The sequence below is a fragment of the Zophobas morio genome, unplaced genomic scaffold, assembly GCF_036711695.1.
Source record: "Zophobas morio isolate AGI-343-1 ecotype UQ-CSIRO unplaced genomic scaffold, CSIRO_AGI_Zmor_V1 ptg000012l, whole genome shotgun sequence".
Lineage (NCBI taxonomy): Eukaryota > Metazoa > Arthropoda > Insecta > Coleoptera > Tenebrionidae > Zophobas > Zophobas morio.
The window spans coordinates 25,682,254-25,704,522 of NW_026972117.1; the positions used below are offsets into that span (position 1 = coordinate 25,682,254).

Consider the following 22,269-nt stretch of genomic DNA (forward strand, 5'->3'; position numbering starts at 1 on the left):
AGTCGAGGACGCTACCTCAAGAAATCGAGAAGCACCACCACCATTTGAAAAAACAAAAGTAGTATGTAGTGACTTACTTATTGTAAGTGAACTAGATAGAACTTTACGCGAGGACTGTAAAAGACCGACTGGTTTCACTGAGCCAAAAGTATTTCATAAATAAAACAGCAAACTATGCATTTTTTTCGTACTCTCACCCTAGAATAAATTTAACTGTGTTATTTAGGCGTCCGCTGCTACGTAGTGTCGCTGGTTGAGTTACTTTTCAGCATTCAGCAGCAATATGCTGTTACTCATATTGATATTGGTTTTACCTCTGTATCTGTTTTCCACTATTTTATATTCTGTTGAAAACGTTCACCCTGTTTTATATCACCTTTCCAAAATTTTCCGAAAAATAGTCCAGACGAGTGCGCAGAAAATGTAAGTTCACACACTATTATTAGATAAGCCCAAAATTTTAATTTCTCCAACATGTTTCTTATTCATAATTTGAGTCTTCTCTGTTATGAAATAATTTGCATTTTTTTAAAGAGGTCCTTTTAAATTCCGTACCCAGCGTAAGTTCCAACAAAAGCGCTCATTTTTAATTTTTCGTATGCGAGGTGTAGCAGGCAAAATTCCGCAGCATTATCTTGAGAATGGGTAGAAGTATTGAAATTCTATAAACGCCGTTGTTTTTAATGTAAAAAATATAAGATATTTAAATGAAGAGTTACATTATTATAATACTTTTATGTTTTAAAGTCTTGGACTATTGTAATCTTTCTTTGCTCGCTGTTGAAATTGGTTCAATTATTTAAGTCTAAAAAAATAATCCATTATGAAAATTGGAACAGTTATAAGATGCCCTCTTTACTTGATGGCCAGCTCGCAGCCCAGATTTAAAGTCCTTAAATTAATTGTGGCTACACATAAAAGATTTGACGTATTTGCGGCCTTTACGTGATTTAGAATTTAAAAAAAGTTGAATTGGGAATATTTGAGCAATCTTAACGCGTAATACGTTATTAATCGCTAACTAGTAAGAAGTTCTGTGTTCATTGTGATGGACGACAATTCGAACATATGCTTAAATGTTTTTGAAACAGATTTAACTAATTGTTTGGAAAAAAAAAACTGGTTCTAGACTTCATTTCACCCAAGTAATTTTTTTTATTTATAACTTATTTTTTTTAATAAACACTATATCATTGTAATAGAAATTTAATGGCATCAAAATCTTTTGAAAAATATATACGTTGCGCTTTAAAAAAACATGGGTTCGCGTTACGACGCTGATGCTATTTACCCGTCATATTTGCAATGTAGTAAATAAAGCTTCATCATTCAAGCTAACAACAATGGCGTTTATAGAATTTCAGTATCTCTATCCGCTAGCTATTGATCTCGGACACCTGGATAAAAAATTTGGACAGAACCTCCTTCGCCTTTGAATCATATGTCTAGTTTGATAGATAGATTGAAAAATTGATTTGGCAAAATTTTATTTTAATGAAAACGTCTCCATATTAAAACAAACAAGTTTACTGTTTTACCAGAATCTACTGAAAATTCCCACAATAAACCATTTTTTTTATCATTTTGTGTAAAAATTTAAAAAAAGTGGAAAGCTGTTTCGAACAGAACTTCCCTCGCCCCTTTGTAATAAATCCCACTTTGAAAAATTTAGAAAAATTTGATTTTGCGAATTTTTTTTGTGATAACCCCTATAAATAAAAAAAATATAAATGCATGTAGAGCACAAGCATAGACTTACAATATGTTGCATATTTTAGATGATGAGCAACAAGAAATTTGCCACAAAGATTCGAGTTGCAAAAATTATTCGTTTTGGCTGTATGTATTAAATTTGGTCAAAGTTTTTTTTAAAGTTAGCCCTAATTCTGGAGGTTTTTTTTTGCCCCAAAAAAGGAAAATTTTCGTTTGTGCTTCATTTCTGTATTTATTGTTGAGTAATTTTCATTATATCATTTAGTATTTCAACTTCAAACGATAATGTTATATAAACGTTTTCATTTGAGAGATTTTTAAAATATCAGCAATTCTTCAAAGAGAACTATTTTTAGTTCCTGGTATAAAAATATGATGTGATGAACATGGGCGGAGGGATTAAATGGATGAATTTTGGTTAACTATTTACCTTGCTTACGATAACCTTTAAACGTTGGCAAGATTTCAGAGCATTCGGTTTCGAAATTTCCAGAATTAAATTATTAAAAAATATTGTTATACAATTTTAACTTGTTTTCCAAAAATCCAAAAATCTGAATATCTAGGTTAACAATTCAACACGCACTCATGAACCACAAGTGCAGGAGTATTTAAGGACATTTTATAAAATGTAAATAAAATTTGCTATTGCAAAATTTAAAAGTGACGTCATTAATTTGTTGATGGGGATGACAGACGAAATTCCATTGGTCATATTTACAGCATGGCAGACAGACAGACAGAAATGGGTAACCTGTGTTTTCGTATTCTCAGGGTAATGAAACGTTCAGAAAACAAAGTAATCATTCGGCCACTGGATCCTATTACAGTATAAGTATATTACAAGGTTTATGCTCGGGAAATAAAAATAAAAATAAATCACTAAAGCGCAATCAACTTTGCATCTATAAGGATACTTTTAACAAATATTTATTTAAAAAATGTTCGCACTTTCGTGATTAACTTTTGTAGAGAGGATGCATAAGTACATTTTAATTGTTGTTCTGTAACCACAAAATTAGTGTTGGTCGCTTGTGAAAATAAAAAAAAAAGATATAAAAGTTTCCTGTAGTATTTATTTTTTTTTTTTTTTAGGTTAATTCGTACACGTATCATTAAAAAATATGTATATACATTGTTATACCATAAACAAAGCAGCATGTCACAGTATGAATTTTAAGAATTGTATTTTTTTGATGAGATGAGAGATTTTGTTTAAGTTTTGAATTAATAAAAATTACTAGATATGTATATTTTTTACGTCCTTTGTTTAATTTAATTTATATTTCTTACAAATAATTGGTGGTTGGGAATAAATTATTATTGCCATTAATTTTATTATTAAACAACTGGTACTTAACAAAATTAGGCTATGACGTTATCAAGTTTTTGAAAGGGATGGAGGGATGAATTCTGCATATCGATTTACCATGTTCACGAAAATCTCAAAGTGTCTGCAAAACTGGTTTTGTAGTTTCTTCTAAGTTAAATTGTAAAATTTGAATGATTAGCCACATTCATTGGTTTTCCGACAGTCAGTTACGTAGTTTCGGAAATTCTCTAAAAAAATAAAGGCGAAAATCAATCAATCACAAATGTAGAAACGAATTATTTTACACATTTTAAATACCGGGTGATTTTTTAAATTTCTGCTCTAGTTACCCATGGCGCTTACGTCAAGAGTGAAATTGAAACTGCTGATAAGCGCCATGGGTAATTAGAGCAAAAATTTAGAAACTCACCCGAGGGATTACATAGCAAACGTTAGTACAAGTAATTTTCACAATAATCAGGTTAGTAGTTTCAGTTTTTCTTTGTAACTTATTTATTATAATGTAGGAAACGCTTTTTAGCTATACTCTTTCTCAATCAGTTGACTATTCTCATAAAAATCAGTAGATTTTTTTTATTTGGCAGTATGTTTCCGAAGTTTTCTTTTAAATACACTTAACAATAACCAGAATGGAGGGGTCTTCGTTTCAGAAATATTTTTGGATGTGTATTTTTACGTAATTGCAAGAGAGTTTTCTGTTTCTACTGATCAAATAACGCAGAACACGACAGGCTATTCGGAGATGTTCACACTGCTACGTGATAACTGTGAGAATTAGGTCTTGTAGCGCAGAAATATTATTGCGATTTATATTATTTTCCCCTTTTAAGCCTTATATGTACCCTTTTACATCAACACAATAAACAGTTGTTAATATGATCACTATTTTCATTTTGGAAATGTAGGTAAGACATCTGATCAGAATAGAAATTTTATAAATACTTATCAGAAATCATGTTGACTAGTAAATTACACATCTTTCCCTACAGTTTAGGTATTTACTTAAATACACTAAGTATGACTTATTCTCGCTAAACGAAATGCACTCTGTGCGATATTTATTGTGCTATATATATTATGTCTGAGAAATTCGCTGCAAACAACTTAAAGTTTCGTTTTTTTTTATTCGTGAGCAACATATTTTCCCTTTTAGCGTTAAGTCGTCCAATTTATAATATCAAGGTTTCGTTTCACTAAACGCATATCTCTCAAGCAATTACCGCATCTGCCGCGATCGTTAGCAAACAAGTACATATTTCTTCGGCATTTCCTTTTACCACCTCACCCATGCCAGCTCAAAGCAAAACAAAAAGCCGAACCATTTAATCAGAAGCGCGGCACGTCTTGAACAGAGCAACGGAAGCAATCTTCTTAGCGAACCGGAAGTAGAATCACCAAAGCGGAACCAAAAGAGCCCTATCTTTTGTCTTTAGGGCCGGTCGTTCACATCGTTGAATACCTGCTGGATGCGGCTTCGGAGAGCACTAGATGTTCAAGTGCGCGACACATTCCTTCGACGACGCTGCGGACAAATGGCTTTCTCGCTGAATGAAATATAAAGAATTCTAATTAAATGAAGACTTCTCCAGCGAGCACGTTTGTATTCGGCTGGGAAGAGCAATTTTCTCTTCATTGCAGCAAACCGCGCTTTGTTTGACGCGTCACGAACGGGTAACGTATCTACTACCTGAAATATTTACAGAGAGGCTGGGTCTGATGCATTATGTGTTCGTGATGTTGTTGCTGCTATGAAGAGAAATCTGATGTCTTCGATCGAGCGACATATGTCTAATGGGTTTGTCAGTGTGGATTATTATTGTTGTTGTTGAGGATGGAGAAATGTTGTCGATGTCGGTGCTGGCGGAGGAAATGTAGTAAATTAGTGTCTGGATAATGTGTCAATTGTGGTGAAAATGCCGCAAACCGAATGCTGTTTCAGCCGGAGATTCTTGCTATAAATTGGTGCACGGAAAGCTATTATCGAAACATCATGTGTCAATATGATTTCCATGTGTACGTTTTTTCTACATAAAAATTGGCGTAAAGTGTTTTGATAGCATTTTCTCTCCCTGTGAGCCTCACCCATGATACAAGTAAATATGGTATGGACATACGCAGGTTTGCTGACGTCACCTGGCTGTATTCAGGCGGGAAATTGAAATATTTACCGAGCCCAACTAAAGTCACCAACGGAGGACTACAAAAAAAAAAACATTTTCATCATGAAATAGAATTGTTTTAATGACAGAAATAAATTATTTAACATATTGTGAAAAGTTCTTTTACTTTATACCGTTCTTAAAACAAAAATATAACGTCATATCTACATTGTGACAGTTGAGGTAGCAGGTATATGCAAGAATTAAGTTTGTCGTTTTTGTGTTATTGTATCTCCTGTTTATTACAAATCTTGGAACATGGCTTACTGTTCAGTCATGGGTTGTAACACCAGCCAAAAGAAATCCAAAGGAATTCACTTTTATAGATTTCCGAAGGATCCTGTTCTATCAGAGCAGTGGTCAGCATTTTGTAGGATTCCTCCTGTTAATACAAAAAATGGTAACAGCATAAGTATTTTACATTTAACAGTGGAATATTCACACAGATTTGTTTTCTTTGTAGCTCGAATATGTTCTCTTCATTTTGAAGATAAATTTAATTATAAATCTATGCAGCAGATAATATTGGGCTATAGCCCAAAGAACAGGAGAAGGTTAGTGTCCACGGCAATTCCCACAATTAAAATTCCCTTATCTCCAAATAAAAGTGGATTTTGTGGAAGTTCGGATCAAGTGGAAGTGTCTGTCGAACACAATTTTACGCCAAATAAAAACGGCTCAACGGAAAAAATAGTGCGAAAAGTTGATATCAACGCGCGCAAAAAGTGTCATGTTAATTTGTTTGGTGTAACAGACGTAGCAAAAGAAACGGAACATGGTATTCAGCCGCTAAATGACTTTGAGGATACAACTAAACAAAGAAATTATGAAAACGAGTGGGAAAAGAAATTTAATGCATTACAGAAAAAGTATGATGACATACAGCGTGAAAATGAAAAAATTGAAGAGGAAAATAGACGACTCGTAAAGAAATTAAATGAAAAAAATGATTTAGTGACGATTGGTACAGCTTCAAAAAAACTGTTTACCCCTGGTCAGATACGGCGCCTAATTAAACAGAAACGTGTCTGTTGGTCGTCCGATGACATAGCATCAGCAATTTCTTTAAGAAGTGTGAGTCCAAAAGCTTATCGATATTTGAGGCAAACCTGCAAGTTTCCATTCCCTGATCTGAGAACTCTCAGACGATGGGCCCATACTTTTGATATAAGTCCAGGTTTGCTAAAAAACGTGGCTCTTCTCATGGAGAAACAAGCCAAAAACTTAACAGTTTTAGAAAGACTCACTGTCTTATCATTCGATGAAATGTTTGTGAATAAACAAATTTGTTTTCTAAAAACAAAGGAACAAGTTTTTGGGCCGCACAAGGCAGTCCAAGTAATAATGGCCCGGGGTTTGTGTTCCAATTGGAAGCAACCTATATTTTATAATTTTGATACTCCTGTTACCAAAGAATTATTACATAATTCATTAAAACAGTTGTACCACAGTGGGTACACAGTGACTGCCATAGTAAGCGATATGGGTACGACCAACATGAGACTATGGAAATGTTTGAATATCAATACCAGCAACACAAGTTTTAGCCATCCTAGTGATGAAACAAAGCTCATTTATGTTTTTGCAGATGTTCCACATCTTTTAAAACTGATAAGGAACCATTTTTTAGATCATGGATTTATTTTCGAAAATTCAACCTTGACAAAGAGCGCGGTTGAACAATTTTTAGCTCTGGGTGAAACATCTGATTTAAAAATGGGTCATAAAATTACCCAACACCTAATAGATGTTAAGCGTTCTCAACGCCAAAAAGTGAAATGGGCGGCTAAATTATTTTCTCGCACCACAGCAAATGTCATTAAGTACTGTGGGGAGAATAATTTAATTAATGATCCGAATTTTAATTTACTTGCCAACTTTGTCGAGTTAGTTAATGACTGGTTTGATCTATTTAATACCAATTCTAAATATTCGCGCACTGGCGTTGTCGGCTATGGTTTAGATCTCCAGAAGCAGCAACAACTTTTATCTAAAATGACTGAAACTATAACAAAGCTAAGAGTCAAAGGCCATAAATGTTTGTTACCATTTCAAAAAGGGATTATTGTTAGCAATAGCTCTCTAGAAAAGTTGTTTTTGCACCTCAAAGAACAATACAATCTGGAATATATTTTGACCCATCGCTTGAATCAAGATGTATTGGAAAATTTCTTTTCTCACATGAGAGCAATGGGTGCTGCCAATGACCAACCAAATCCAGTAGATTTTATGCATCGCTTAAGATGGTATATTCTGGGAAGACATTCACCAAGAGCCTTAAGCAACAACAAAAATTGCGAGGAAGATAACGCCTGCAACTTAGTTCAACCATTAGGTGGAAATGAAGTTTGTTTGACAGTACCCCTTTTCACATCATTAATCGGTACTTCAAACGAATGGTCAGGCAATCAAGATTTTGACGATTTTGCACATTTGCAGTTCACTGATAATGACTCTGATATTCATGTCTCTTTACCATCCACCATTGTTAGCGATGAAGGTCTCCGGTATCTCGCTGGATATGTTGCCCATCGTTTTCGTACAAAATATTCTCATCTTGGTGTCTCATCACAGAATGTTGTAGCTTCTACATCTACTTCTGATTGGATTCAATTTATATCCAAAGGGCAATTAATACAGCCATCGCCAGAATTTTTACAAATTGCAAAAGCGATGGAAACTTTATTTCTGGCCTATCATGGGCCTGAAATAAAAAAAGAGCCAAAAATTATTCAAAATATTGTTAATTTAGTTAAAATGAACATAGACTGTATGAGTGTTCCTGATGAAGTGCTTACTTGTTTAGTCCGAACAAGAACTTATATCAGAATAAGAGAAATGAACAAGGTACATTATCAAGACAGCTTAAAACACAAGGGTTTAAGAAAAATGAAAAAAATCCCTGATTTAAATATTTAATATAATCTTCGGCTTCCAACATCACATTTTCTTTCTTAATAGTTGTGTATTAAATTATTGGTTTGTACTTACCAAATGTACGAGATTCTTTGTACAATTATTATTACTGTTCACAATCAGTGTAAAAACAATTTGCAATGTTTCACAATTTTTATTCTGCAGAGTATCTTCGGCTGAAATATACATATTTACTTATTATTTGCTATCATCCCCGCTATTTTTTTAACAACGCTAGGTCGCTAGCAAACCACCAATTTGTTTTTACGCATCAGTTTGGTAACAATAAACAATAACCCTCATAACCACAAAAACTCATAACTGCCTCATAACCCTTAAAATTGATATTTGACATCAGATGTCAACACAGAAGTGGAAGGTCATTCACTCCACATGACGTCAGATAACGTTGCGCAGAAGAAGACGAGTTTTGGTTCATGGGATGTCCATACCATATTTACTTGTATCATGGCCTCACCTATACCTTGTCGGGACATATTTTTTTGTCAAAGAAATCGAAAACCGAGATTAATTTTTTCATAGCACCTCTCGCTGTTCGATTTATTAACATTTTAGTGACGCTTAATGTCATTTGTATATTTATAATATGTATCTATTATTAGTGGAAACGTTACTGCTTTTTAGAATCCTCGGAAAACAACATTGTATTTAGTACCTTCATTATTGCTACGAAAAGTAAAAATTGTTCTTTATTTAGACATTTTGTCTAATTTTAATTTCTTAATTATTTAAAAGTACAATTATCAGTTTTCTGGCCCAAATTCAAGTGAAATTTGCCTCACCACAAATTAAATTTGCCATATAGTAAGACCAATCAGATTGTTGATAATTGCTAGCACAACAACTTGAAAATAGGCGGTTAGTTTATGATAAGACATATTTTTGAAATAAAAGTAAAAATAAGAAATGACACTACCCACTAACATTAATTCTCACAAACTAGTGAAGATAATAATTTGAAAAAAAAATAGGTGCTATGGATCTTAAATGGTGCAAAATCTGTAAAATTTAGGACGATTTCATAATTCTATATTTTTGTGTTTTTCTAGTCAACGTACAAGCGTTTAATAAAGTTTATCCATACGTTTCAATGAGCTATGAAGGTTTCAAATAAATACATTGCATACTCTTTTTCTGAGATGTATATTTTATTGTATTCTACAATAATCCACCTGCGTAAAGTTAAAAATAAGGGTGAATTACTAACATACATTAGAGTGCACGTCATATTACATATTTTTGTTCAAATTTACTCAAAAAAAGGGGGAGGAGGTCATCAGTTTTTTGGAGGTGATAAAAATATACGTCCTCACTATCTTCTAAAAAAGTCAAAGAACAAAGTCATACGATTCTTTAGCGACTAAACTTATTTTTAACAGTGGTCTGTTTTTAAGGCGTAACACACAACTTAGGGTTTTTTTCATGAAATATCTTGTATATTTTTACATATTCTTATTAGCTTCCTCCTAGGTTGTATATAACTACAGTTTATATTTAAAATTCCGATGCTACGTTGCCTCGTTATTCCAATTTCTAAAACAATACAATTTTCAAATATCGATATTTCAGTTTCTACAACTAGAACACCCTGTATTTTATTACTGAGTCTTACTCTATTTTTTCTCATTCTTCTAATGTGTCAGTGTGCCTCTTAAAAAAGTAAAAAACCGTTTCCACTATCAATTTTAAATGTAGAAAATACTTTACAAAAAAGAAAGAAAATAAAATACAGTAATAAAATACAGGATGCTCTATTAAAAAAAATCGAATATTTGAGAATTTTAAGTAAAAATTTTGTAAACACTCTGTATAAGAAAATTTTATTTTATTTATACTATAACAAAGCGAGTACTTTTATTTATCTCCATGTAAGATATTGTATAACAGATTTTCAAAATCATCCTACTGCAATTTTTTAATAGACAAAAAGATTCCAAGAAAATTTAAATAACGTCGTAACGTCAGAATTACAAAATAAACTGTGGTTGTAAATCCTAAGAAGTCAATCAAAATAGCTAAAAATATATAAGGTGTTTCATAAAAAAAAAATTACATAGATAAATTATAAATTTTAATTCTGCCAACTTATATTTTTAAGATAAACTCTGTATGTCCCAAGCACCCTAATTAAGTGAAATTTTGTTAAAGTCACAGACAAATCTTAGTGACCAAGTGGATTCGGAATAGTATACACTTAAATTGTCAAAATTTTGAAACTTTGGTCACTAGATTAAAGTGTCAAAATGTAATGACAGGTAACAGATTTCATCTGGATTTGCATATTCGAGCAGTCGTTTTGTACTTCCCGAGATATTTAATTTTCACATTTTTTTGTACAATTTAGGCTTTTTTTTTGAAAAATTAGTAATTAGTTCTCTATGGGATAAAATATAGGGATGGATTAAAAAACATCAAGCATATTATTTAAAAGAAATCATTTCACTCATAAGATTGGTAGTGGGAACAAATAATAATTGGCTACTGGTTAGCGTTCAACTGTCTTAAAATACACCCACAATTTCAGAGCAATCGGTCCAGTAGTTTCGGAGATTGCACGTCTAAAAAAATCGTCAACAGACAGACTGGTAGACGACAGATAAACGGAAACGGGAGACCGACATTGATGCCATAAAACGTGGAAAAACATTAAATTAACCATTTGTTAAATGGACCCTTTTCAGTATTTCCCTAGCTAAGGGCCAGGAAATAAAAACAAATATATATTATGAAAACACAAACAGAATTGAATAATAGAGATGTCTTGTAAAAAACCTTGGTTGTTGAGATTTTTTGTCATCTTATAATACGTAAGTCTTTCAATTTAGTGGTACAACTATTTAAGTAAGTGTCCGTTGAAATGTTGGTATCGTAACAAAAAATCTAGAACGTTAAGATTACTAAAAAAGCAGTATTTTTTAACTGAAAATGCGTTGTTTCATATTTGCAAACATTGATGGAAACGTAAACATTTTCATGAATGCTACCACTTAGCAGTTGCTAGTTGCTATCTTTCTCTCTCGTTCTTTGTCTTTTGACTTCCGTTCATTGAGTAATAGAGTAATAAAATATTCTCTCAAAATACATTCGCCTTGTGTGGCATTCAGTTGCAATAAAACATAAATTTCTGTCAAAACAAATAAATATATTATCCAATAACTATGGAATGTTCGTACGACGTACCTATAGTTCCGGACACTTCCGGGGTCACAAATTTTGCTATCAGTTTTGCGATTTCAAAATTATTTACGATAAATCGAATCGCTTCAGCACCTTTATAATTATGATTAATAAACCTTCCATCATTTTATTGGCTTGTTGACCCTTTGAACCTTTTGAATCAACAGCAGTGACGTTGGAGGTCAGTTGTCTCTTCTTTAGAATTTATGTATTGATTTATCTCCGATTTTACACAAAATTTGCTCATTGCCAAAACTACGGATTTGCCAATACCATATGTTTAACACAAAAGAATGCCGTTGAAAGGAAGAAAAATTGTATCTGAAATGAGTGCTCCCACAATAATGTCTTGAGATTTAGCAAAATTACCTTTTGCAACATTTCAGAATTAATATTTCTGTTTGAGCCTATATGCAACTTAGATAGTTTGAAAGATTAAAGTTGCTGGAAGAGGATACACAAGGCAACTAACTTCAAACGAGAGTCCTTAATTTGAAGTTGCTTGCAACAACTTTGCAAACACCCGTTAAAACGTTAGAGTTTATTAGGTCCTTTGGTCAGACCTTTGCTTATAACGATAATTGCAATCTCATGTATACGGAACCCGACTTCGACAATGTCGTTTCGTCATCACGTTGTTACGAAACAACGTAACAATTTCAAGCAAGAGAAATTTGGAAAATATTGCTTTAATTTTAGCCTGCAAACACAGGATCATAAAACTTACTGTCAGCAAAGTTATAATCACACGCAGCGAGCAGTTTTTTTAGTATAATTCTAAGAAAATATTATCAATGTCTAGCCAATCTAGAGTTGTACTTGGAGAATAGCTCGAGTAGAGAACAATAATAATTAATTACGTAAAAATCTTTCATTTGAACTGTTTAATATATTCAAACGGACGGGAGATTGGTTTTAGTGTAGATAAATACGCTATTATGTAATTAAAAGGGAATAAAAATTAGCTTCTCTGCGGAATTTTTTTGTTGCAGACAAAAATCTCTACTAATTAAATAATTACTCAGGAAATAAAGTTAATTTAGACTCGTCTAATGAAAAGGTTTGTTGAAGTTGTTTTCGTTATTGTAGAATTAATTTCTTTTAATTTTAGGAGGACTATACTTATTATTTTTTACAATAAGATGAAATGATTTTGATTTGACTTTAGCTTTATGTTCTGCTTACTGTATTCAGAAGTTAGAAAAATAGTAGAAAATATATCGTTTTATTTGCGAATGAAAAACCTTCGTTGTTTTGACAAAACCGGAATTTCAGTCCATTTTTGATGTATATTATAAAAGTCATTGCGACAGTCGTAGAAATAAAGTAAGCAAGGTTCTCAAGGATCTGCTATATTTGTGGGTCAACATGTGGACTAGATAAGATTGAACTTAATCTGATCATGTTACAACCACTGTAATTTTTTCAAAATTTTCAAACCAGTATATTATAAATTATAACTTATAACGTACGCACCGTCAATCCCTCATATATTGTTTAAATATTAAAATTATTAAATCTGTTACAATTTTTATTTAAAAATTTATATTGTCTGTATAACAACTATTTTTGTTCGTAGACAGCTGAGGCTGGAGAATAGGAAAAGCTATATCGTACCATCTCGAAAAAATAATATATAGACTGAACGTGACTAAAAAACTACACCTCCGGGTTGTACACAGTGATTGTGCAATGTCACGGCATCAATGCTTTATGCCGTTAAATTAACTAACGCGTTGACGTCCAACCACATGCCTATGACATTTACGTTACATGTGTCATTATTTTAACCTTAACAAAGCGCTGATAGCATAAATAACACCGCGAAGCAGATTTGTCAATTCTACATTTGCAATCACAACCTACTTTATTGTTTTTACAGTAAACTACCATATGATCGAAAAAAAAAAACGTCCACTAGTCGCCTATGGAATTGATTAAAAAAAAAATAGTGTTGGCAAAAGCTGAAACTGAAAATACAACAGATTTTTAAAAAATTAATTCCACGGTTGGCTTGACGACGTTTTTTTTCGATTATATAGTGTGTATAAACCACATTCGTGAAATCTCTTCCACTAAGTAGGAATTTGTTCGATCAGTTTGTTATCAGGTACCTACACGTTTACTAATCAATATTCAATATTCTTGAGAATACAAACTTGTTCCATATCTGCTAATGCAACTTGAAAATATTCTTACACCGACGTTCTTTCAATCTGATCGAGCTTATTCTCAGCAACTGATAGAGTTGTGTGCGACTCGGGGACTCTCTTCATTCTTGTTGATTACAACACGTAGGATATTAAGTGTGGGAATTTTATTTTCTGGAGATTCGTCTGTAACCCTACTACTTTATTTTCAGTTTTTTTTTGCAGAAAGTTATTAGAAATTTAAAATTTTGCTCCCCAGAATAATGTATTCTGATTGTTCAAGTTCTTATCGTAAATAATAGTGTTCAGAAGTATTTTCTTATAGGTGGTTCGTGTGTTTACACAATAGTAGGTCTCACAATCGTAAAATTGAGAATATTGGCTATTGGTGTTGAGTGAGAGCAGAAATTTTATGGTGTAGGTGGAGTGCATATTGTTTTGGTTCTGAAAGTACGTAGTTACTTTTTTAAAATTCTGTGCCATATGTCGTGTTTTAGGATAACGATATTTTACATTGACAAACAAAGCAAGTTTTTAAAAAGTTTAGTCGGCTCTTTGAAGGCTACAAATCGCCATTCCAATAACAAATAACGTTCGCATTAGGTGTGCATGTGTGCATTATGACAACATAAATTCATATGTGACAAATACATAATGTTGTGTTTGCTTTAGTAGAATGAGTATTATGTCTCTATCCACTAGTGTGTCATTCGTGAATTTTCACTTATTGGCTTCAAATGACTTTCAGATGTTTAAGATGTTTAAACCGTGACCTCACTGCCGTGACTTATAAACCCGGAGTGGAAGATGCTGCAAGAGACTTTCATTCCATTACATTTATTTACACGGAGTTTCGTGGTTAATGCGGGCCAACACGATAAGGCTTCTAATACCATAAATAATAAATTTCAGAACAAACTTCTTACTACGGTGACAGTGAACTTGCGTGATTTCGACGGGCTGGAAAGCACGTTCAGGTAGAAAACTTCATTGAGGCTGAGTTCTTCCTCTTTTTGCGCATCGAGTGTTCGTGACGTTTTTTGTTTGGTCCAAGTCCGGGTTTATCTCCCGACGCTGCAGGATTCGGGGGAAATTATCATCAACATGTTAAACCCTGGAAAATACAAGTGGATGTTTTGTGTTTACTGCAGATATTTTTATCTGGCAATTTTCTCTACTTTCGGATTTCTGCATCACCCTGCTTCGTAGCTCTTAAGAAAAGGTTAATTTGTTTTTGTTTGCACACCGTTTAAATATATCGCCCTAAAATCGTGAAATATGAGAGTTCGCAGGGAGCACCGGTGATTTGTGGTGCTTTACTTTGATACTGAGCAGAGAACGTTTTGTTTTTTCCGTCGTTATTTAATGACGTTCTTCATCGCGATTTATTAGGATTTTAAATCAGAGCGACGGCGGTGAAAAAAGGTGACTCGGCTGTAACTTGGGAAAATCAAATGGATGCATGAATGAAGACAAGGAAACTTTTTTTCTTTTAATATTGTTCGTGAATCTCTGGATTTATATAAATAAAAAGAGACTAGCAAGAAAGCTTCTATAAAAACAGAGAAATACTTGCTTCAAAAAAGTACTTACTACATGTAAGATCATCATTTATTAGTAATTAGTCTAATTAGTCTTTTCTGAGATAATCTATACATTCATACATAATTTAGTGACACCCTGAATAAGCAATCGTAATATGTAAATGAAAATATATCAGTGAAATAGGTATAGCATCGGATAGCTGAACAAGATTTAGTTGTTTTTTTTCCCAAGATGAGTCTTGTCAAAATTTTAAAGAAGTCCGTGATATATTATAGCTTCTGGGATAAATTATAAAATTTGTTTGTAAAACTTTTTTTAGCTCAACTCTACTGTGGAACGTTAAAAATCGGAATGATGAATTAAACCGTAAATACGCAGTGATAGCGTCACTTTTTTGTAAACAAATTTTGATTAGATTGTATATTCAGTTTTACGATAATTTTATGGTAGAAATAAAATTCACTGTAATCAATTCAGTAAATTTATAAATTATTTGTTTAATATACAGTTGCGGTCAAAAAATCTTGGACGTCAATATCAACATCACAAAGTGTGTATTGTAACCTTACACATAGCTTTAGTTTTGTCATTTTTGACACTGCGAGAAATCTTTTAAACTTCAAACGTCAACATGATGATTTGTCCTCCACTGTATCATCTAATAAAAAAAAATGTCCTCCAGTCAGTCATGGAATTATTTTTTTTTTAATCGTGTTCGCAAAATCTGCACTGTCATAGCTGTTCGTTTTTAAGAGTATGGGAAGTTGTTCGCGAAATTCTTCTGTGCATAGTTTATTTTCTTTTTTGACTCAATTCGGTAAGGGCACTAACCCGTTAATCTGCTCCAGTCCATGTTGTAAATTTTTATAACCTACAAACTGTAGGGGATAATAAAATCAGGTACCAGCCCTCAGTTCTTCTCCGTCTGGGTTTGTGATGGTTCTTCTGCAAAACAGCGGCATTTACCAAATGAAAAAAAAAACGATATTTCCAGTAATCTCCAATATATAATATTGCATTATTACAAAACTAATTATGCAAGAATAATTATTTTTCACTTTTTCAAGAGGAAAAGCTTAGTATAAATAAAATTATTCTGGATGTTGACGCTGTAACAGAAACTTTTGCAATACTAGTACTAACTAACCTATATAAGTATTATTTTTTGATAAAAATGACGAATCCTGTATAAATCTTTACAATTACAATTCACAACTGTGGATAATAATTGTATGTCCTGTTTTAATAATTTTGTTGAAGTTAGCTGTCAGTTTGACAATACAAATGTCAAACTGACAGCTAACTTCAATGGAAAACAATCGTACTGCCATCACAATATTTTAAAAGTTAATTCCATAGCTGACCATACAACTTTTTTTTCGATTATCTATATTATATGGTATTACGAACAGGCTGGCAACAAAAACGGAAAATTTCTAATTTTATCTTCTTCTACCTGTAAGATGATAGGAAAAGTTGAAATTTCAGAAATCAGATACTTGTGAAAATGACTCTCTTACAATATTTTCCTTAGATTTTGGCTTGCGAAATAAAATGTACAGAAGTCCAAAAAAAGATTTTTTATTTTGATATCTTTGTAACTATTATGTACATCATGTTTGAATAGATTTGGTATAAGCCTGGGCTAAAAACCAATTATCCTTCATTGTAATGAAGAACAGATACTTCTGTACATGTACACACACCTCTACAACGCTTTATAGGTTTTTTTCCGGAAACTTTTCGGAAATTTTCTCTAATCGGTAGAGGTAGTTTTAGAATCCTCAGTTGGTGTTGGTAACCATTCGGACTTCTTCAGTAGCCATAAATTGTGATTAAAATCAAGTACCGCAGTCTATTATTTTGTAAACAGAGGCGGAAAAGGGGGACGTATTTTTTATATTCCAGGGGTTATGAAGCGTCGAGCAAAACATGAAAGTAACTATTCGCCGGAGGGATTCTAATACAATACTTCCTTTTTATTTCTCAAGCGTAACCTAAGGAGGTTACGCTTGAGAAACAAAAACATACACATTCAGAGAAACTAAAAATAATAATACTATTAAAATAATACATGATATTTGTTTAGGATATTACTGTACTAAATTTTATGAAAATCGCTTGGTTCGTCATAAAACGCTTAAATAAAATTCAATTTCTATTCCACTTTTTAAGAACATGTAGCTTCCATGCAACAGCGTTTTTGGTTCAAAAGAAAACATACATAGACATAGTACATATAATACAGGGTGTTTATCATACATCTAGACGGTTTTGGAAAATCTGTTACTTAATTTTTAATAAAAATTTGTCTCTTCCTTATTGCAGTAAATAATAATTTATACAATCTAAAAATAATATTAAAAATATTGTCAAGTAGATGCTCTCTCAGCTTCTCGTTTGCTTCCCCTGTGTACGCAACAACAATGGTCGATTTAGTATACTAAACTCACTTGATATACACCGACTTAAGTGGCTTAAGCCAAACTACCCTTATAAGTAAAACTGACTATTGTATAACTTAACTCAGTTGACATATACCTAGTAAAACTTTACAACTCCATTGTGGCAGCAATGGACACTAATAATTATTGCGGTTCGGATCCATAAAGCTTACAATAGCCAGTTTGACTTGTAAGGATGGTTTGGCTTAAGCAGCTTAAGTCAAAAGTTTTACTAGGTGTATGTCAAGTGAGTTTAGTATACCCATGTTAAGCATTATGTCACTGAAGGTTAGGTTTCCTTAATATCTACCCTTAATAATTTTCTCTTTGTGGTGTCAGGAATGATTTGAAAATTTGACGTTTTAAAAAACTGACAACGTGCTAAATGTTTTCAGTCATATAAACAACATTAACTTGAATTTGAGAGGGTTACTGCAATTGCACTAAATTTAATAACAAGGTTAATTCAGTATTATTTCAATACTGACTAACTGGCAAATTTCAAGACGGCTTTTTTTTTTGTTGCTATGAAAGATGCGAAAAATCTAAATATCTAAAACACTGAAAAATCGAAACATCAAGAAATTTAGAGATCGAGAAATGGAAAAGTCAAGAATTCGAAAAATCGAAAAATTAAAAAATCGAAACAGGCCATAATCGAAAAATCGAAAAGTTAATAACTGAAAAATTGAAAAATTAAAAAACTCGACAAATGGAAAAATTGAAAATTCTAAAAATAGAAAAACTGAACAATCAAAAAATCAAAACAGCGAAATCTCGTTAAGTAGATAAATAGTAAAATTGAAAAATCGGAAAATTGAAAAATCCAAAATTTTAAAAATCGAAAATTTGAAAAACCGAAAAATTTAAAACCGAGAATTCGAAAAATCTAAAGATCGAGAAACTGAAACATCAAAAAAACTGAAAAACCTAAAATTTTAAAAATCGAGAAATCGAAAAATTGAAAATTCTAAAATTCAAAAATGTAACAAAAAAAATTTTTCGATTCTTGGATTTTTCTTCCGTTTATCAGTTTTCAATATTTCAGTTTTCGCATTTTTCAATATTTTAATTATTCAGTTTTTCAATTTCTCGATCTGTAGATTTTTAGGTTTTTCAATTTTTCGATTTTTAAAATTTTGGAAAATCGAAAAATTGAAAAACCGAAAAATTTAAAATCGAAAATTCGAAAAATCCAAAGATCGAGAAACCGAAACATCAAAAAAACTGAAAAACCTTCAATTTTAAAACTCGAGAAATTAAAAAATCCAGAATTCGAAAAATTGAAAATTCTAAAATTCAAAAATCTAACAATTGAAAAATCGAAAAACTGAAATATCGAAAAAATTTAAAATAGAAAAATCAAAAATTTTAAAAATCGAAAAACTGAAAAACCAGAAATCTGAAACCGAGAACTCGAAAAATCTGAACATCGAGAAACCGAAACATCAAAAAGAACTGAAACACCTAACATTTAAAAATTCGAAAAATTGAAAAATCGAGAAATTGAAAAATTGAAAATTCTGAAATTAAAACTCTAAACATCGAAAAATCGAAAAGTAAAAAATCGACAAATCAAAAAATTGAGGAATCGAAATATTGCAAAAACAAAACTGAAACATTGAAAAATTGAGAAATTAAAAAACTGTAAAAAACAGAAATCGAAATGTCGAAACAAAAAAAACAAGCATTGAAGTCGAAAAATGGAAAAAATCAAGAACGTGAAAATCTAAAAATTGAAGAATTGAGAAATTGAAACATTGAAAAGTCGAGAAATCGAGAAATGGGAAAATCAAAACATAAATTAGTCGACAAACGGAGAAATCGAATAATTGAAAAGTTAGAAATGTCAAAAATTGAAAAATTTTAAAATGTAAAAATCTAAAAATTGAGGAGCCCAAAAATTGAACAATACTAAAACTACAAATCGGAAAATTGGGAAATCAAAAAATGTAGAAATCGACAATTTCACTAATTGAAAAATTGAAAATCAAGATGTTGAGAAACTGGAAAATTGGGAAATTGAAAAATCGAAAATTTTTAAAACAAAAAATCCAAAATTTTAAAAATGGAAAAATTGAAAAATCTAAAATCAAAAACCGAAAAATCTAAAGATCTACAGATCGAGAAATCGAAAAACTGAATAATTAAAATATTGTAAAATCCGAAAACTGAAATATTGAAAAACTGATAAACGGAAGAAAAATCCAAGAACCGAAAAATTGAAAAAACCCAAACCTTGAAGATTAAAAAATTGAGAAGTTGACGAGACTAAACATCGAAAAGTCGAAAAAGCGAAGTTGAAAAATTGAACAACTGAAAAATAGAAACATTGGAAAGTCGGGAAATGGAGAAACGGAAAAATCAAAACATCGACTAGTCGAAGAATTGAGAAATCGAAAAAGTGAAAATTTAGAAACGTGAAAAATTTAAAATTCCAAAAATTGAAGAGTCGAAAAACTGAAAAATTGTGAAACTGCAAAATCTGGAAATTGAAAAATCGAAAAATTGAAGAATAAAAAAACTAAAAAATCCCAAAACTGAAATATTGACGAATTCATATATCAAAAGTTGAAAAATCGTAAATCGAAAAGCAGAAAAATACAAAATTCGAAAAATTGTCAATCTACAAATTTGATTTTTTCCAAAAATCTCGAAGTCCAGGATAAAAATTCGTAATGAATTCATAAACCACAGCTTCAGGACTATGTTACTTCTAACATTTAAATAACATTTATTCGACAAAACCGTAGGATGGCATCATCAGTTCCATGGGGGGTATGAACGGATAAATTTTGATTAACGATTTACGATGCTTCCGATAACCTTAGACGTTTGCAATACTTCAATGCATTCGATTTTACAATTTGAAAGTGGAATTGTAAAATATTGTTATATAATTTTGATTTTTTTTTTCAAAAATCTGGATGTCTAGGGTAAAAATTCAACACGGATCCTTAAATCAATCGACACAAGTTCGTAAACCACATATGTATATTTTATACAAATTAAATAATATTTACGAATGTAAATTTTAGAAATGACGCCATCCTATTGTTGGTAGGGATCTCTAGCTAAATTTTAGTTAACGTTTTACCACCTAGAAGAGCAATATGAGAGGTTTAGCAAAAAAGGAGAACTGAAATAGTTTTATGGATGGAAACTAAGGCATAGTTACTTTTAAATTTTAATAAAGCATAGTAAACCACCTCCACTTCCAAGATCAGTGTATGAATTTTATTGATTTACAATGATCTAATGATGAAGTGATGAAGTTTAAAAATATTTTTTATTAAAGAAGCGAATAAGTTTGCATTGTAATGAATACAATGTTAAGGCTACAAAAGCTTCCGTAATTAGCTGAGTTATATTGGATAGTATTATTAGTAAGTTTGGTCTTTAGTATTGTTTTAGAGAAACTTAAAATTATGTGTATTAATAATGAATAACTTGGAAAAAGTAAAATTCCGCACCAGAAATGATTATAGTTGACTTTTTGAAAAACTTACAAAAAATCAGTATCGATTCGCTTCTATTGAAAAGGATTGACTAACAGTCGTAAAAAATAAAGCATTCTTTTAGTTTTTCTTGTTACTTTTATTGACTTTATTCATACGAAAACGCTCGACGCAGAGTTACAAAAACCACCTCAAACTTAAAAACAAACAGTCGTTGGCAGAACTTGCTTTCTTGAAATGTTCCAAAAGAAAGAGTCCGAGATAAAAAGCTGACGCGCTGGACGCATCAAAGTTCTGAAAGTATCAAACTGAATTTAGACAAAGGCCAATTCTATTGTTGTTCGGATGGCCGCGACTGTAACATATTTTTTGTTAATTTACCATGGCTAAGTGCCCGCCCAGACGATGGTAGTTATTCGGACCTGTCGAAAAACCTGTCGAGACGGCCAGTCGCCGTTTTTGTGATCGATCCCATCAATTTTCTACACGCTTTATCTTCTTTGATTTAATTTTGATCCTGCACTTTACGCTATTGAAAAATTGGCCCGATGAATACGCTATACAACGCCGGTCGATAACTCCTATGAAATTAAAATTTCTTTAACAATGAAGTTTTTGTTTCATCGCTGCAAAATAAGTTTGGCGCAACTGTCAGACTTTCGGATCATTCGCGTAGGCATTCAGATTTAATTAAATACGCTTTGTGTCATTTGTGTCTGAGATAAGCAGTAACTCCTTGAGATGTATGGATGCAACAGAAAAGGAGAGAGCGATATCCGCTGTTTGATGGTCCGACTGTGAGTTTTTTATTTTTAATTATGTTTCCAGACAGGTTTCAAATTTCTTTCAACGGGTTCGGTCTTTATTCAAAGCTATCAACGGAACACGGATACCATACCTTAATGATCAATGTATTAAATTACGGATAGACATTCGGGGCCAAAGGAAATGATTTAATGATACTCATAATAAAGTGGGTTTGCTTTTTTTATTGTTATTAGGCATATCGGCTAATTTATTAATGCGCACACGGCCGGAAAATTAATTTGTTGGATTTGTGTCGATTATTATCAACAACTAGGTAATTAAAAGCTCTTCCAGCTAACAAATTACCCTCTAATATGTTTTACAACTGCAAAAAAAAAACATTTTTTTCGTGTCAGCGTTTGTGAAATTACAATCTTTTTCAGCTCAGGGCATATTTTAAAGTACGAACAACTACTTTCCACGTTTCTTGATTAAAAGGAAAAGAACAATATTTGAAGAAACGTTTTCAACTCGCTCGCGAATTATTTTATAATTCGTCGACGCCTCGTGAAAAAACTCCTTTGTTTCAGCAAGTTATTCTTGACT

At 31.9% G+C, this 22,269-nt stretch overlaps 1 protein-coding gene and 1 long non-coding RNA gene across 6 annotated transcripts in view; one reads left to right on the plus strand and one right to left on the minus strand.

The window, feature by feature from the left end:
- Positions 1-22,269, plus strand: part of LOC135128116 (tyrosine-protein kinase-like otk) — a 133,092-nt gene that overhangs the window by 45,821 nt on the left and 65,002 nt on the right. The window lies entirely within an intron of this gene.
- On the minus strand, positions 5,261-8,586 carry LOC135128117 (uncharacterized). Of its 5 annotated transcripts, none has more exons than XR_010280332.1 (3): positions 8,197-8,586; positions 7,568-7,909; positions 5,261-7,517 (listed from the first exon to the last, which is right to left on the minus strand). It is a non-coding gene; the product is annotated as an uncharacterized LOC135128117 (long non-coding RNA). The 5 variants fall into 5 exon arrangements; XR_010280334.1 differs by having other exon boundaries at positions 5,261-7,523; XR_010280333.1 differs by having other exon boundaries at positions 5,261-7,195; positions 7,253-7,909.